The 16,153-nt window shown below is 41.2% G+C and overlaps 1 long non-coding RNA gene across 1 annotated transcript; it reads right to left on the reverse strand.

Moving 5' to 3' along the window:
* Positions 1–5,571: 5,571 nt before the first annotated feature.
* On the reverse strand, positions 5,572–16,010 carry LOC110078252 (uncharacterized). Its single transcript, XR_012087217.2, has 2 exons — positions 15,866–16,010; positions 5,572–6,621 (listed from the first exon to the last, which is right to left on the reverse strand). It is a non-coding gene; the product is annotated as an uncharacterized LOC110078252 (long non-coding RNA).
* Positions 16,011–16,153: the final 143 nt, after the last annotated feature.

Consider the following 16,153-nt stretch of genomic DNA (forward strand, 5'->3'; position numbering starts at 1 on the left):
CTCAAGAGACATGAATTTGGACACACAAATATCTCATTTTCTGCTTTTCCTGTATTCATTCTTTTAATATTCGGAAATGCTTTCTATCAGAAATATGAAGATATTAGTGAATGTTAATATTTTCTTATAAAAATAATCAGAAACAAAATTCTCACTCATCCCTATTGGCAATGGGGTTCTGTTGGACAGCTTAGTGATGATCATGACAGCCCAGCAGCAGCTGATGTGCAAAAGCAAGTTCTGTTATAGGAGAGGAAAATAGAATTTGCGACAGTATAACACTTGTGTAAAAATTTATGCTACTATACTAAAACCTGGGGGTGATAACCATGATTTGCACATTATTTGTATACAGAAGGTCCCAAATTCAACTCCTGGTACTTCTGGAAGAAGTAAAGAATCTCTGGATTGCTGCTGCCAGCCAGTGTCAGCAATACTGAGTTAGATGGACTCACAATCCCACTCAGTACAGGGCCATTTCTATGTTTAGTTCCGCCATGATACATAATAAAACCACATTTCTAGGGATATTTTGGTTTGTGCATCTTAAAAATATTGTACATGTGGAAAAGGAGTACAGTAATGATACAAAAGGGGAAGTGAAATGATCAGACTCACAGCAATTCCCTTCCAAAGAAAAGTTAAAATATGTGGGGCTCCTTCGTTTAAATAAAAATAAAGAAACTTATAAAAGAGGTACAAAATTATGCTGTGGAGAAAAAGACTTTCTCACAATTTGTAAGTAAATGTGCTCGGGGAACACTGAGAATTACCTAGGGATTTCTGGAAGTACCAAAGAGAATCTCCAAAGATTATCACAACAGGCAGGCCAACTCATCAAGGAGCAGGTGCTCCTGCACATATCCTTCAATTGTGTCCCTACTGTGCTAACAGCTAAACTAGAGTACAAACAGCTAAAAATATGTTACTTTGGAAGTATGCACTACCTGCTTGTTTACCCATTTCCATTCCCATAACATTAGCAGTTATATTTATAAATAAAGAGAAGCTTACAAAAGCATGATAGGTTGTTTCTCTTCACAAAAGTACCTCTATAACAACTGCATTGAATTTCACCATGCTTGGGAAAGAAGATCAAAATATTATACAATTTCAAAGACCCTGAATGATCTATCAATTACACAAAGAGCTACAGCATACCTTCATGACTCCTGTTAAGTGCTGTAACATTGCTTCTAAAGAAGAGTGCTTTTCATTGCTCAACTGCAGTGAAATTAAGTGGCAAAACTGCAGCCACAGCAAATCTGATCTGAAAAGGGACTGCAAAGACACAACTGACCAGCAGCCTGAAGTCATTAGTAATCACAGTAAGACATCTCCCACATCGCTACCCCATGTATTCACATTATTTGGGAAGCCCAGCAGGTGTAATTAATGCTGTGATAAGAGGCTGCAGCAAAGCTTGATAGGAGAGAAGGAATTAGACGTGGCAATGCAACACTCCCCCCATCTGGATCAAAGCTGAGCGTCTCCACAAATGCAGGAAAATGTACCAGTGTATGAGAAATAAAAGATCTGCTTGTGACGGAGGTGGGGAGGGCGGGAGGGCTAGCAGCAGAGATGCTCCCAGCTTCAAAATATGGGGGAGGAAAGCACAGGCCACTCCACGTATATAAATAGCTGTCACTGAAAGAACTGCAGCAGCTCTGCCTCTGCATTCAAGAAGGCAGAGCTGCTGCATTAATTATCAAGTAATTTAGAAGCTGCTCAAATAAGAAATGGAGCAAAACACACACACACACACGAAGGATAAAAATAACAAGGCTAACATACGAAGCAATGCAAAGCTGCTGATTAAAACCTACCACCTGCCAGCGAGAGTGGCACCTGGTATTGAGAGCTACCAGAATAGAAGCCTCGTGCTCGAGTAATGAATGTCACGGCAACGTGTTCGTTCCCACCTCCTGTCTACTTTATGTGAGACTAGAGGCAAACGTGAGCAGCAGTGGTTGCAAAATAAGTTGTGTTTGTTTTGTTTTGTTTTTGCTTAGCACAGAAACGAGGCAGGTGAAAATGTCGCCCTGGAATATTATTCTCAAAAATAACTGTGCCACACATCGCTACCAAAGAATTTAATACTGAAAGGCCCTCGGGAGGCTTAGGTCCTTTGCAATGGAACGTATTAATGAACTCAAACCTGAGACTGGCACTCTGCATGTGTGAAGAGCAGAGAAGACAAAAACAACAGCACCCAGGAACCCCTCCAGTCAGCCTGCCCATGTAGGCTGGGGTGTCATGGAGTGGCCATTCTAAAAAAGGACAGCTTAACAGCAGGCTATATATGGAAACCCTCTTATATAATGTTAGCACTTTACTCCATCTAGCCCACTATTATGTAGGCTAGCTGGCAGTGTATCTTTCAAGCCTTCCAGCACTGGTCTTCCACATCACCTACCTCTTGATCCTCTTAACTGCAAACGCCCAGGATTGAACTTGGGACCTTTTAGAGGCACAGCTTGTACTCTGTCACAGAGCTACAGTCCCTCTGATTGTGATTGCTAATGACTGCTGGTTGATTTCATGAAGGCACTTCCCGTTCCATCGCCATCCCTTCTGTCCTCGACACACCAATACATTTGCTTGAACCTTTGGACAGGAAAAGTGACATGATACCAAGGCCATTACATCATACATCCCACTTTCCCTTAGAGTAGGGGTAGAGAGCACATGGCCTTCCAGTTGTTGGCACATTGTAGTCTCTATTGCCCATCATCATTGGCTCCAGTGCCTAGGGCTGGAGGGAGATACTCTCCAACAACTCAAAGGTGGCACTCTCCAGACACTTCCCATGCAACATCTAGAAGGATCCTCCTCCTGAAAGCTAGAAAGAAAAGCTTCCATCAGGAATCATGAAGGAGTTGTTCTGTGGCCAGGCCAGGAGTAGGTTGCTGGACAGTGTAAAATACCCCAAGGTGAAGTACAGGGAGTCTTCATTTGAGGTGCCCTAGGACACCCAGGAGGGCTCCCACTGAAACACCAGGAGGCGTTGCAGAGTCAAACTGCAACCTTAGATAACAACTTGATAGAATTTACTACCACATGTGCGAACCATGAGGTCCGTCTGGATTTTGGGCAGGTATGGGGACCTTTGGTTTCTGTTTTGCCCCACTACTTTCCAGGACCAGTCTATTACCATTAAGCCTGCTGCATGGAGCCGTTGGGAATTGTAGGCCAAAACAACTGAAATGCCAAAGATGCCCACGTTCTTTAAAGACAGGAGCCATATGGTGCTGCCTTAAACTAAACCAGACCAGATGCCCAGGGTAACCTGCTCCGACTGACAGCAACCATCAGGCAAAGGTCAGTAGTTAGAGTTGTTGTTGTTTAGTCATTAAGTCATGTCCAACTCTTCGTGACCCCATGTACGTACTCTAACTATGGAGGACTTCTTCACCACCAGCAACCTGATTTTTAAAGAAAGTAATTAATGGGAGGAGGCCAAAAAAAAGTGCTTAACTTTTCCAAGAAAATCTCTCATGGATACCAATACAATATCAGTCAAACTTCCAAGAGTCTCAGAGCTAACAAAATCCTTCCTACATTCTTATGCAGTATTTATGCCAGAAATCAGATGAGCTCTGCTGTAGCCAGAGATTGACAAGTTGTTGAAAAATGGCCGCATGTTGATTGAATTGTTAATAAGCTAAATTATAATTAAACTACATTTGCATTCAAAAGGGAAACTTTAAACATGCACATTTATTTTTAACTGGCATTTATATTTATGTCAGCATAGTAAAAAAATTTACTAGTCCAGAAGGATATTGGAAAATCTCATCTGTGATTGTACTCCCCCGCTCCAGCTTTCCCCTATGATAAGGTTTGAAGAGAACAGCTACATGAATGTTTGAAAATTGAATTCTCACCTAGCACTGCAAACTCAAAACAGAACAAAACAGAACAAAAATCAAGAAGTCAAATTTTCCATTGAGGGAGATGGTAATGGATACCAGTTTCTAAAAATTTATCTTTTTTTCACCTTCTGTTGTTTGTTTTTTTCTTGTTTTCCATGTTGCCTTCTTATGCTATCCTCTCCAGAATCACACACAAGGGCTGGAATAGACCACAAGAGTCACTGAATCCAGCCCTCTGCCAAGGCAGGAAATCCAACCTCTGTTGAAACACTTCCGGTGTTGGAGAATCCACCATCCTACAAGATACTCCATTCCATTATCAAACAGTTCTCACTGTTAGGAATAACTTCTGAACACTGAGGTTAAATCTTCTTTCCTGTAATTTAAGCCAATTACTTTCGCTCTTATTCGCAGAGGTGCAGAAAACAATCTCATTCAATCTGCCACGTCAGCCCCTCCAGTATTTAAAGATAGCCATAATACAGTCCCTTGTTCTTTATATTGAACATGGCCAACTCCCTCAACCATTCTTCATGATCCAAACTCTTTATAATCCTGGTTGCTCTATTCTAGACATGTCCCAGACTCTCAATATCTTAAACTGTGGTGCATTTGAGCCCAAAGCTGAATCCAGGAGTCCTCTCCCAGCATGAATCTTGAGAAAAGTAAACCATACAAATCTAGGTTTGTTCCTTCATTCTGAACAGAACAATGGAGGGGGTGCCAATTAGTTAATCCCCAACATCATTTAATCATCTCCCATCAATTTCAGTTGCCATCTTGCATCTTTCAAAAATGTTTTGTGACTGTTTGTGTTTTCATGTGAAGGATGATCATATAAATGAATAAACATTTGAATGCTTGACTGAAGTACAGAATGAGGATTTAGCCCAATGGATGGACCAATAAGCGATTTTGACTTACAGACATATATGCATGCCATGAAAACTAAAAAGTTGGTCTCATGCTATGGGGAAGAGAACTTGCTGTGGCTTCTTTTTAATTACACATGTCTTCACTCTTAGAAAGGAAAGTCATGGAGGACAGGTCTATCATGAGCTATTAACTATGACAGTGAAATGTGACAAAATTATTAGAGGCATAAAACAAAACATATGATTAAGGAAGGCTATAAAACAGAATTTATAAAATTATGAACTATGCAGATAAAGGGTTTTTTCTCTCTTATACAAATGATGATAGTACTACAAGTTTGAGAAAATTGATCAGCAGCAGGTCCAGGGATAAGAAAACATATATTCAAACCAGCGGTAGGACTGCATTGTTTTTGGAATGGGCTGACGCAATTGGGACTAGATGGAAGGGTTGCTTTAAAGGGCGTCTTTTAAGATCGCACTCTGGAAGTGACCATTTCTGGCACAAACCAGATCTTCATATCCTCATCTGATTGCACCCAGAGTTTGGGTAATTAGGCCTGCTGTTTCCTCACTGAACTTCTAAGGGTGGTCAAAACTTTACCTCATCTGGCTATTAAAAAAAGTAGAAAAGAAAAGAAATTGGCTTTTAACATTGGCTTTTGAACTGTTTTTAAATTATATTTTCAGGTAGGTTGTTGCACATCACTTTTGGGGCTGTGGTGAGCTGAGAATCCATTAACAAATGGTTCCCAGAAATAAACAGACAAAAAGAATCTGGCAGTATGGAGGGCAGCAAAAACAAGAGCTATAGAGCCGCAAACGATTAAAAAATATATTTTTATTAGAACAAATACAGGTTTGCAATAATGTGCTGAATTTTTGTGTGCTATTAAAAAGAATGGGATCACTTGGTCCCTACTTACTACAAGAAAGGAGAACAATTAAAGAAGCACTAAAGAGGGATCTGCTGGCACATGACCTCAAAGGTGCAGGAAGATACAGTATGTTCATGATCTTACAGGACTGTAGTATAAGAGATCATCAGACAAATTCTTCATAACTCTGCAATGTTAGTCATTTATAGCAAATGTTATACCCTTCTCCAAGGTCAGTGGTTTAGGTATCCGCCTGAGAAGCCAGAGGTGGCGAGTTCAATTTCCCACTGTGCCTCCAGGGAGAAGAGCCAGCCTGTGTAGTCATGGGCAAGATGAAGTCCCAGGACACCCCCAGAAGCAAATGGTAAACCATTCTGAATACTCTCTACCTGTAGAACCCTGAAAAAGATTTAACTTTGAGGCACATGATGATGATGATGATGATGATGATGATGATGATGATACCTTTCTCCAGAGTAAATGTGTCTTAGATTTGGTTACACAAAATGGATTAAAAGAACAACAACAAGGGACATCAACAAAATGCCATGTCCCAGATGTCCAACAGTAACCTGGCCATGAATGCAGAGAGTGAGGAGCCAGTCTAAAGGATCTTTCAATTCAGCTAGGCCTGTGTCCTCCTGACCTGACCCAAACCATTTCCCATGAACCTGAGGCCTCCATGCCCAGAAGAATGATGATCCTCTGATGCCTGGTTTCCACTCTGGGAGAGCTCCACAATAGAGTATGTCAATACTGTACCCACAGCATGAGTCCCAGAGAGAGGACAAAGTTCTAGGGAACTATCCTTAGAAGGCTTCCCAAAGGAAGAAAGCAAGGTGAGTTGGGAGGAAGTAATCCTCAGCCAGCAATGTAAGAGGTCTCAGTTCAGCTCTACTCATTGTCAAAGCTGGGTGGTCACTGGGAGCTGTCCTTCGCGTTGTACCTTCTGTCCAACTTGCAGACCTTGCCCTGTGGTTGTCCAGACCAGTCCTGAGCACAAAACAAAAAGTGATAGAGATGAATGAGCAGAAAATTTACTTAATATAGTACATGACATCCAGTGAATTTGAGATTTGAAAAATTAACCGAAAGTGAAACCAACAGTGAATGATCTGTCCTTCCAGCTTCAGAGCTTTGCGTTCTTAAAACTTTGATTTCATTTCTCACCATGTTAAGCCTATATTAAAGTCATAAACTCTTTATTTATTTTTCTGAGATGGTCCTCTGGCATCCATATAGCAGGCAAAATGATCTTTCCATACTCAGTGATAGTTATTAATTCCTCCTTGATGGATTATATTGTCTCAACTCAACAAGCCAGTGTAAAAAAGAAATTTTCAAGTACCCAAGATTCAATGTATTCTCGAAGGCTTTCATGGCTGGGATCTGATGGTTGTTGTGGGTTTTTCAGGCTCTGTGGCCGTGTTCTGAAGGTTGTTCTTCCTGACGTTTCACCAGTCTCTGTGGCCAGCATCTTCAGAGGACTGGAGTAGGAACTCTGCCCATGCTCTGTTCCTGTTTGTTGGGTAGTTGAGTATTTATAGCTGTGGGAACAGCTTTTGTCCTTTTCAAGAGATAGGGTGATCAGCGTGTCTTTGTTGTGATGGGGGGGGAGATTATCTGTCACTGTGATTGATGTGTGTCAATAGCTGGTCTTTGTGCAATGATCCCTGGTCCTTGTAGCTGGGTAGAGTTCATTGACCTTTTGCAGGCTGTATTTTTCAGTATTGGGAGTCAGGCCGTGTTTAGTTTTAGGCCTTTTTGTTGAAGTTCTGTTGATGTTTATGGATTTCAATGGTTTCACTGTGCAGTCTAATATAATGATTGCTGGTGTTGTCCAGTACTTCAGTATTTTGAAATAGAATTTCATGTCCAGCTTGTTTTAGGGCATGTTCACCTACTGCTGATTTTTCCAGTTGTTTTAGTCTGCAGTGTCTCTCATGTTCTTTGATTCTGGTGTGAATGCTGCGTCTTGTGGTGCCAGCCACAGAGTCAGGAAGAACCACCTTCAGAACACGGCCAAATAGCCCGAAAAACCCACAACAACTACCCGAAGATTCCTTGACTTCAGGTAAGAACAATACAAGGAGTTTTATTAGTAATTTTGCCATCACGGTCTGTTGTAGTTTGCAGAAATTGTCCTGTGTAGAACTAGGGTCCTGTCCCTTTGAGAAGCAAAGCACAAGCACCAAGCATTCCGATGCAGCAAAAGGCAACAAAGCAGCAGGTATTGTCATTTTGCACAAATTTCCTTTATTTGCTAAAAAAAATCATCCCAATTCTTGTTCTCTGTTGAGTGTAGTACAAAAATACCTTCCCTTCTCACAGGGGGAGGCGCTTCTTTGTGGCTCCTCATCTTCACATGTGAGGATAAGACAAGTGAAGATTTACATCCCAATTCAGGATAGAAAGAACATTAAAAGTCCGAAAATGTCAAACATGGGAGAAAACCCAATTGTTAGATCATCCTAACCCTAGCTAGTGGTGATTGTTCTTACTTGTTTTCCACATTCTTTAGGGAAAGCAGTATTTCTCCCTAGTTCACCAATATCAAGAAAGTGTACTGCTTCAAAAATCAATAACATGTATTACTTAGAAAGTGTCTTGTGTTGCAACAGTTCTGTCAGATTCACTGTCAATATGCAACAGCTGCACAGACATGCATACAAAAACAGACATCTTAAGAAAGAGCGTTTTCACATTTCAGGCCTCTGTCCCTGCTGAAAAGCAATTTTTGTTCAGATTTCAACTTCCTCTACCTTTTCAGATAATGTCCTCTATCTGAATCATATTGATTTGATCTTAACAGTTTCATCTTAATGTTATCTTAAGTGTAAAAAAAGTGTCATGAAAAGAATTCTGGAAATCATAGCTTGTTAAGTGCCAAGAAACATCAACTAAACATCTCCCTTCCTGAGTACAAATTCCCAGTGTATTCTCAAAGGCTTTCATGGCCGGGATTCAATGGTCATTGTAGGTTTTTGGGCTGTTTGGCTATGTTCTGAAGGTTTTTCTTAATAAGGTTTAGCCAGTATCTCTGGCTGGCATCTTCAAAGGACAGGAGTTAGAACTCTGTCTCTGTTCTGGTGTAGTGTAGTTGAGTATTTTGTAGCTGTGGAATCAGCTTTTTGTCTTTTTCAGGAGATTTGGTGATTATGGTGATTAGGGTTCTTTTTTTGTTATAGGTGTATTGTTGTGATGGGGGGGGAGATGATCTGTCACTGTGATTGATGGGTGTCGGTAGCTAGTCTTTTGTGTGCAGTGATCACCGGTCCTTGTGGCTGGGTAGCCACATGGCCAAACAGCCTGAAAAACCTACAACCATAAATTCCCAGCTTCAGATGAAAAAATAAATTACAGTTAAAAAACAGTAATCCTAGCTCAAAGATGTGCAGGTTAGAATGAGGTGCATGCCTTTTTCATTAGAACACATGCTCTTCATTGGTCAAGCTCAGAGATTTGCCAACAGAATAATTTGCTGGCAGAAAACCCCGAACAGTGACAGAGAAGGGACAGCATGAAGTTCGAGCTGAGTTATGCCGGATCTAACCATCTTCCAGCCCACAGAAACAGCCATACCACCAGCACAAAGTTAGGACAATTTCCAACACTTGGGTTTTTGATTCAGCACAGCTTCAGCTGGCCGGACATTGGCTCAAATAGCCTTCGACCAACTTGCCCACTTAAGACTGTGCTCTAGGTAAGTGTGATAGCCAAAAGTGAAAACAAAATTCAAAAAAGGAAAACCCCAGATTTAAAATAAAATAAGGTGACCCGTGAAATGGCCATTGGAAATACTAACAAAAATGGACAATTAGTTTATTTATTTTTTAATTAAGCCATTAAAATTAAACTAAAGTGGAAATTCCAGCCAGGTGCCGCTGAAAGAAGAGCAATAGGTCTTTGACAGATCCCACTCAAAAAGGGTACATCTTGTATCCTAAATTCCTCTATCAATTCTAAAAGCGCACAAGTCCTATTTGCTTACTGGCAAAAGATTTTGCTGCTGTCAGCACAGCACTGTCAGTATATAATGGTGTGAAAGTGCACAGCATATTCTTTTTTAAAGCCATTCATCAGCAGCAAATGCACCCAGGCTGAGATAGTACGGTTGTTTATCCACTGTACTGCAAATGTAGGAAGACATTCGGAGACAGGAGAATCTGGACCTAACACAATGAGTTCCTCTCAAATCTAAAATCTTGTAGTTTTGATGATCCTTTAATGATTACATTATATCCAGAGTATAGGCATGCTACACAGATTTAACTCAGATTCCCTGAAAGCCAATTTCCACAAGCTGAATGTTTACAATGGTTGTGGGCACAGTAATATACCTCTGTAAACATTTTCACATCCATACAGCAATCAACCACATCCCACTGCAACATATTTCAAAGGTGTTTGCAACGGCAGTTAAGGCGCTGCAACAGGATAATGTATTTCAGTGGAGGCTGACAAGAAAGGATCGAGACATCAACATGAAAGGGAAACATCAAGTTTTGATTTTGCCTTATTTTTTAAAAAATGTGTTGAGTAGCACTAAAATGTGTCCTAGACGTCATGGTATGTATCATTTGCATACCTCTACTCACACTAGCCCCCACAAGTACTTAGATCAGTTCTCTTGGTCCCACTACTTTCATAAGCACAGCTGGTGAGGACTCAAGAGAAGACTTCTTCTCTGGCTGCTCCCAGATTATGAAACTCCCTTTCTCTGGAGGTTCACTTGGCCCTTTTCCTCCTTCCGTTCCACCAGTAATCCAAGCCCTACCTGTTTAGTGAGGCTTCTGGAGACTCAGCAGGCACTTAAAAGGGGGAGGCCTTGTGGGTTTTCAAGCCTTTGTCTTACAGTTTTTAAACAACATTTTAAAACATTTGCATGCTATGGTTTTAAATATTTAATTAATGCATTTTTAATTATTTTGTATCCTTACTTTTAAAAAAAGTCATCTTGGGTCCTTTCAAGGAGGGAAAGGCATGATACAAATTAAATAGAGATAGAAAAATAGAATCATGGTGCAAGATATGAATAGTAAAAATTATTGACAAGGTAAAGGTAAAGGTAAAGGTTCCCCTTGACAATTTTTGTCCAGTCGTGTTCGACTCTAGGGGGCGCTGCTCATCCCCGTTTCCAAGCCATAGAGCCAGCGTTTTGTCCGAAGACAATCTTCCGTGGTCACATGGCCAGTGCAACTTAGACACGGAATGCTGTTACCTTCCCACCGAGGTGGTCCCTATTAATCTACTTGCATTTGCATGCTTTCGAACCGCTAGGTGGCGGGAGCTGGGACAAGCGACGGGCGCTCACTCCGTCACATGGATTCGAACTTACAGCTGAAGATCTACAGATCTTACAGAACAGAGGCTTCTGCGGTTTAACCTGCAGCGCCACCACGTCACACACCTTTAAATTAGAGATGTGATATTCATATTCGTATGTGAATTCAAATACTCTGGGCCCAGGTAGCCGGGAAGCCCAGTTTCACCTCCCCAAACTGACCTGTCCATTTATGGGTCACCATGCAGCATACACAAACGGCGTCGTGCTTGTTGCGCCAATCTCAGACATAGCTAGCACTTCTCTGCCTCCCTGCGCTGCTGGCTAGGAGGGACAAATGGTCTCTCCACTCAGCTACTTAATTCAATAATCTACAAAAGATTAGTGATGCAAAAAAAAAAATGCTTACTCTCTGTTTGCTGGAGAAATCAATAATGACTTAGACTGAAAAGAGCCTTGATGTTTAGTTATAAATAACCAAATTAGTTATTTGTATTAATTTTAATAAGCACTTAACCCTTGTTATGCATATTTGTTTCAAAAGCTCTTGAAGCTCCTTATATTTTCAAGGTTCAGCAGTACAAAGGAGAAAGTAAAAAGATATTGAAACAACTCAAGGATACTCTACACATTTAGTTCCAATTAATGAGGCATAGTTGACAGGTCTCTCTGCACAAAGGATGCTTCCTCATAGCCAAGCAGCTGTACTGTATTTAAATATATGAATCCACAATACTTGTAATCTATTGCCGTCACAAAGCAATGATTACATTTAATAGCTAGTTCAGTATGCTTCCAAACTCAGGTTGAAGTTTCTTCTGGTGAGCTTAAGAATCCTAAAATGTCATCTCAAGAACAGCCTATGCCAGAACATCAGCTTTTGAGGTCTACTTGCCACTGAGAACAGTATGGGTGGCAGACATTGCACCAGCAGTGGGGAATCTTTTTTGGGTCCAGAAGACAAATTCTAGTTTGGAAAAGCCTTAGAGAAATCAGGTTCCAGAAATGGGTATTCCTAAGAGCCTCGGGTGGGATGGAACCTTGGCAAAATACCATCCCTACGTCATACATTTTCCCACCAAACAAACAATAGCGTGGCTCAGTGGCACACACTGGCTCCTCTAGACAGAGCATTTGTTCTCCAAAAAGCCCCTGATTTGTCACTGATGATATCTGGTCTGTTTCCCACCCTCCAAATGAGTCAAGACTTCATTTGATATTTTCATTGACAAAATCTATGACTTTGCCACCTGTTTTGTCCTTTTCTGAAGGCAATTCGTATCAGCATGGAACTGCTTTCTGCATGTATTATGGTTAAATTGAAGTGTCCTTTCCTTCTCAACCAGACCCAGGAGCCTACACAACATATCTCTTCACACACATTTGCCCGTTGCACAGCCCAATTGTAGCACTGGTGCGAAGGGCATGCCAGCTGGTGTGAGGGTGAGGCTGCCTACACACCTGTGTAAGACTGCAGGTGAGACTAAGGTCACTCTCACTGGAGTGCCGTCCCTCCCGCTCATGGCAGAGAAGGAAATTCAAACCGTGCCTGTTTCTCCTCCCAGAAAGACAGGACCGCCGGAACCAAACCGGGGGAGGGTAGAGGAGGATTTTCAAAGACTAATGGTCAAAGAGACCAGGAAAGATTTGGCAGGAGAGGAACGGAAGCCAAAGGTGGAGGTGGAGGCAGGACTGGCAGATATAAAAGGGGAGGAAGGGGAATTGCCGCCAGGTTGGGAGTGAATCTGGATGCAAGATCGATGGACTGGAAAGTGGGAGAAGCTCCAGATACCAAAGGTAGAGGCTGATTACTGGAGGAGGGAGATAACCCCCAAGCCTTCTTATTAGGGTGAGAAAAAGACAAAGGAGTGGCAGAGGAAATTAAAAGAAAAGGGTCAAGAGAGAAGGGAAAGAATAGAATGGAGAGTGAGGGAATTCCAGATGAGGGGATACCCGGACAACCCTGGCAGACGTGCACCCCCACCCGGGACCCCACCTGGTTGGACAACCAGGATGAGGACACAGTCACCTTATTGGAGGGGGAGACCAGACAGGTACTGAATCCCAACCTGTCTATAGACTGGCCTGGACAATGGAACACTGGAGGGGGAAACCTCTTTAAAGATGATGAGTGGAAACCCCTTGCCGACCACTTGTTGGAAGGAGAAAAATGTTGGAATACTTTTGCAGATACCGGTTTCTTGTTAAATACTGCAATAAATGTTACACCCATTTTGAAATCTTGCAAGTCTCCTCCTTGTTACTTTTAGTTGTTTTTGGAGAGAGTTCTCCAAGGCACATCTCAGACGAATGAATGTCTGCAAGAAAATCCTATATACATTTACTCAAAAGTAAGCATTTGTCATTTAAGGACTCACTATCAAACATGCACAGAATTATGCTGTGAATATTTTAATTTGGCAGTGGCCAATTCAGAGAGCCCAGGACCCACTGAAAAATGAACAACAATTGCAGAAAATCAAAACGATTCATCCCAGATGCTGCCAAGATTTTTTCATGGTATTTTTGGCACGGATTCCCCCCAACACTCATGCAGATGTTGGGGCAGACCCATTCCTTTTAGGACAATCCACAGCTTTTCATGACCCACACAAACAAAGGCTTCAGGGTAATCTATAAAGTGCAATCTGATTTTCTTCAGAAATCCTTTGGTGTACTCCACTGACCAATGCATATTGGCAATAGTGCCTTTTCCTTTTCTGAATCCAGCTTGAACACCTGGCATATACTGTTAGTTTATGTTTTTAAAACCTAGAGCATCACTTTGGAAAATAATGCCATGTTCCTATAGTGCCTGCAATCTTTAGCACAATAATTCTTTGGTACTGGAAACTATATCAAGCATTTCTTGTCTATGGGTGAAAAGTCAGTTGCTTACAGTAGTAAATCACACTACAGGAGGCCCACTAATTCAATAGAGATATGGCAAATCACCACCTCTGTAAGTTCCATTGATTCAAATTGATCTAGTCTAACTGCAAGTTACTTTAGCATAGTTAAGTTGTGGTTAGAGGTCCATCTGAATCAAAAGAATGTATTCATTCAATGGGACTACTCTACTGTGGTTTACTATGGGAAGCAACACGATTCCAACCATTGTTTTGTCTTTATGTTTGCTGGCATATTCCTATTAAGATTTTTATAGATCCAGTCTCTGTAGCTTAGAATAGCTCTAACTTACACTTCTACCAGTGATTTACTTCTTCCAATTTCTTTGGGAGCAGCTTTTAGTTCACTGTCTAAAATTCCAGATTCATCAAAAACTCTTAATTGAAGGAATCCATTATCCTTCTGCACAGTTCTTTAGCACACTGTATTCAACTTCTGTTCTATCCCACTATCCTAATCAGATATATTTTCAAATTAATCATTCAACATTTAAATCTCATTGATTTCTTGGCTTTTAATTTCCTTCAAATTATGGAACTTACAGTACTTCTTTTTCCTCTTTTGTTGTACTATTTCTTTTCAGTTATTATTGTAATAATTCTCTTTGTCCAACATGTGAGTTGCTAAAAAGTTGCATTTGGAATTCTGATGCTGTTCCTGTTTCACTATTGGTTTTAGGCTGTTCATAATAAATCTAAGAATTTCATGATTCATCCATTGAGGCTATAGTATTATTCTCTTTTGACAACATGAATAGCCTTTTTCATTCTTCCTTGATATAACCTCTGGTTTCATCCCAGTTGTGAGTTTATTGTCAATAAAATTCAACCATATAGATCTTTTCTTGAATTAATTTTAAATACTTCACGCTAGCATAATGAAAAATACTGTTGAAGTAAATATTCTGCACACAACAGCTGCTGTGAAGATTGCAGTTAAACACAGAAGGACTAGGGAAGCTTGAAGGGGCCAATACCATTCTCCTTACTAATCAAAATATCCCAGTGTGCTACCCCACAAAAGTTCCAGTTTCATACCACTAGAAGGATTGCATGACAGCTTGATAACTGATCTTTATTTCCTTCAAATTAAGGTTGTGACCATTTACACACTTAGTTGGGATAGTTTTAGATGAGACAGCTATGTTAGCCTGTGCTAGCATATCAGGCAAAAACAAAAGAAAAAAATTAAGAAAGCAAAAACGTGGGGGGCACCTTAAAGAGTAGCTGCTTTATTTTCATGTGAGCTCAGAGAAGAGTGGGACTTAAGTGAATAGTTTATACATTGATACATGTATTTGGGCACAATTTGTTGCTCTGGCAATGGCTTTTAAAACCCGTTTCGCTTCCAGGAAGCAATATTCTGCAAACAATGATTGGTAACCGTATTAATTCCAGGCCATAGATAATGAGCAGGAATTATGATAATGATTTCCACTGATAGCAATGGCAAACACATGTAGTCCTCAGCTGCTCACTAAATTCAAGTAGATTTACAGCAGATTGCAGCTGAAAGTTTTATAATCAGGAATAAAACTCATCCTGTTAAGGACTTACTCCCCACATAAGCCTTTTAAAACTTACTCATATTAAAAATCCTATATATTTCAGTGCGCTTTATTCGGAGTTCTAGAATCACAATTTTAAGACAACACCCCCAGGAAACGTGGAACACGTAGGAAAAGAGGACCTAACATGAGGCAGATTAACCCAAAAACGGAAACCATGATCTTTAGTTTGCAGGATCCGGGCGTGGCTGTTAATGAACCTTTTCCAGGTCATTCATGCACGGGAATCGCCCTTAAGGTAGAGGCGACCTGACAACACACAACAGAAAACATAGGGAAGACTACGATGCACGTCAACCGAAATCGATGGAAATTTGTCGACTTAAAAGTCCCAACAAGTGGGAAAAATACCGACGACCAACAGATGCCAAGCCCTCTGCACATGGGGCGAAGCAACACATTCTCTCGACCGCTTAAACTTGAGGGGGGGGGGGGAACACGTCCGGTGAAATAAACGCATGCGCATTACTCCTCACCCGCTCGCGCCGGTTTCCAGGAGCGACTTAGACGCTCTTCACTGCGCATGCTCCAGAGAGTAGTAACTCTCGGGTTACCTGTTTGGAGCGCCATCGGAAGAAAAGGGGGGGGGAGAACACGTAGATGCAAAGATAAATGATCTCCCGTGGCGCATGCGTGCTTCGGTAGGCTTGCCTCTCTTTTTTTGAGTGGGCGGACCCAAGGAGTAGCCGCCGGAAGCGGTGTGTGGCCATATACGAACTATATATATAGGCTTACAGCACATATGCCGCCACCTTATTGGATGT

Source organism: Pogona vitticeps, chromosome 5, assembly GCF_051106095.1.
Source record: "Pogona vitticeps strain Pit_001003342236 chromosome 5, PviZW2.1, whole genome shotgun sequence".
In the NCBI taxonomy this organism is placed as follows: Eukaryota; Metazoa; Chordata; class Lepidosauria; order Squamata; family Agamidae; genus Pogona; species Pogona vitticeps.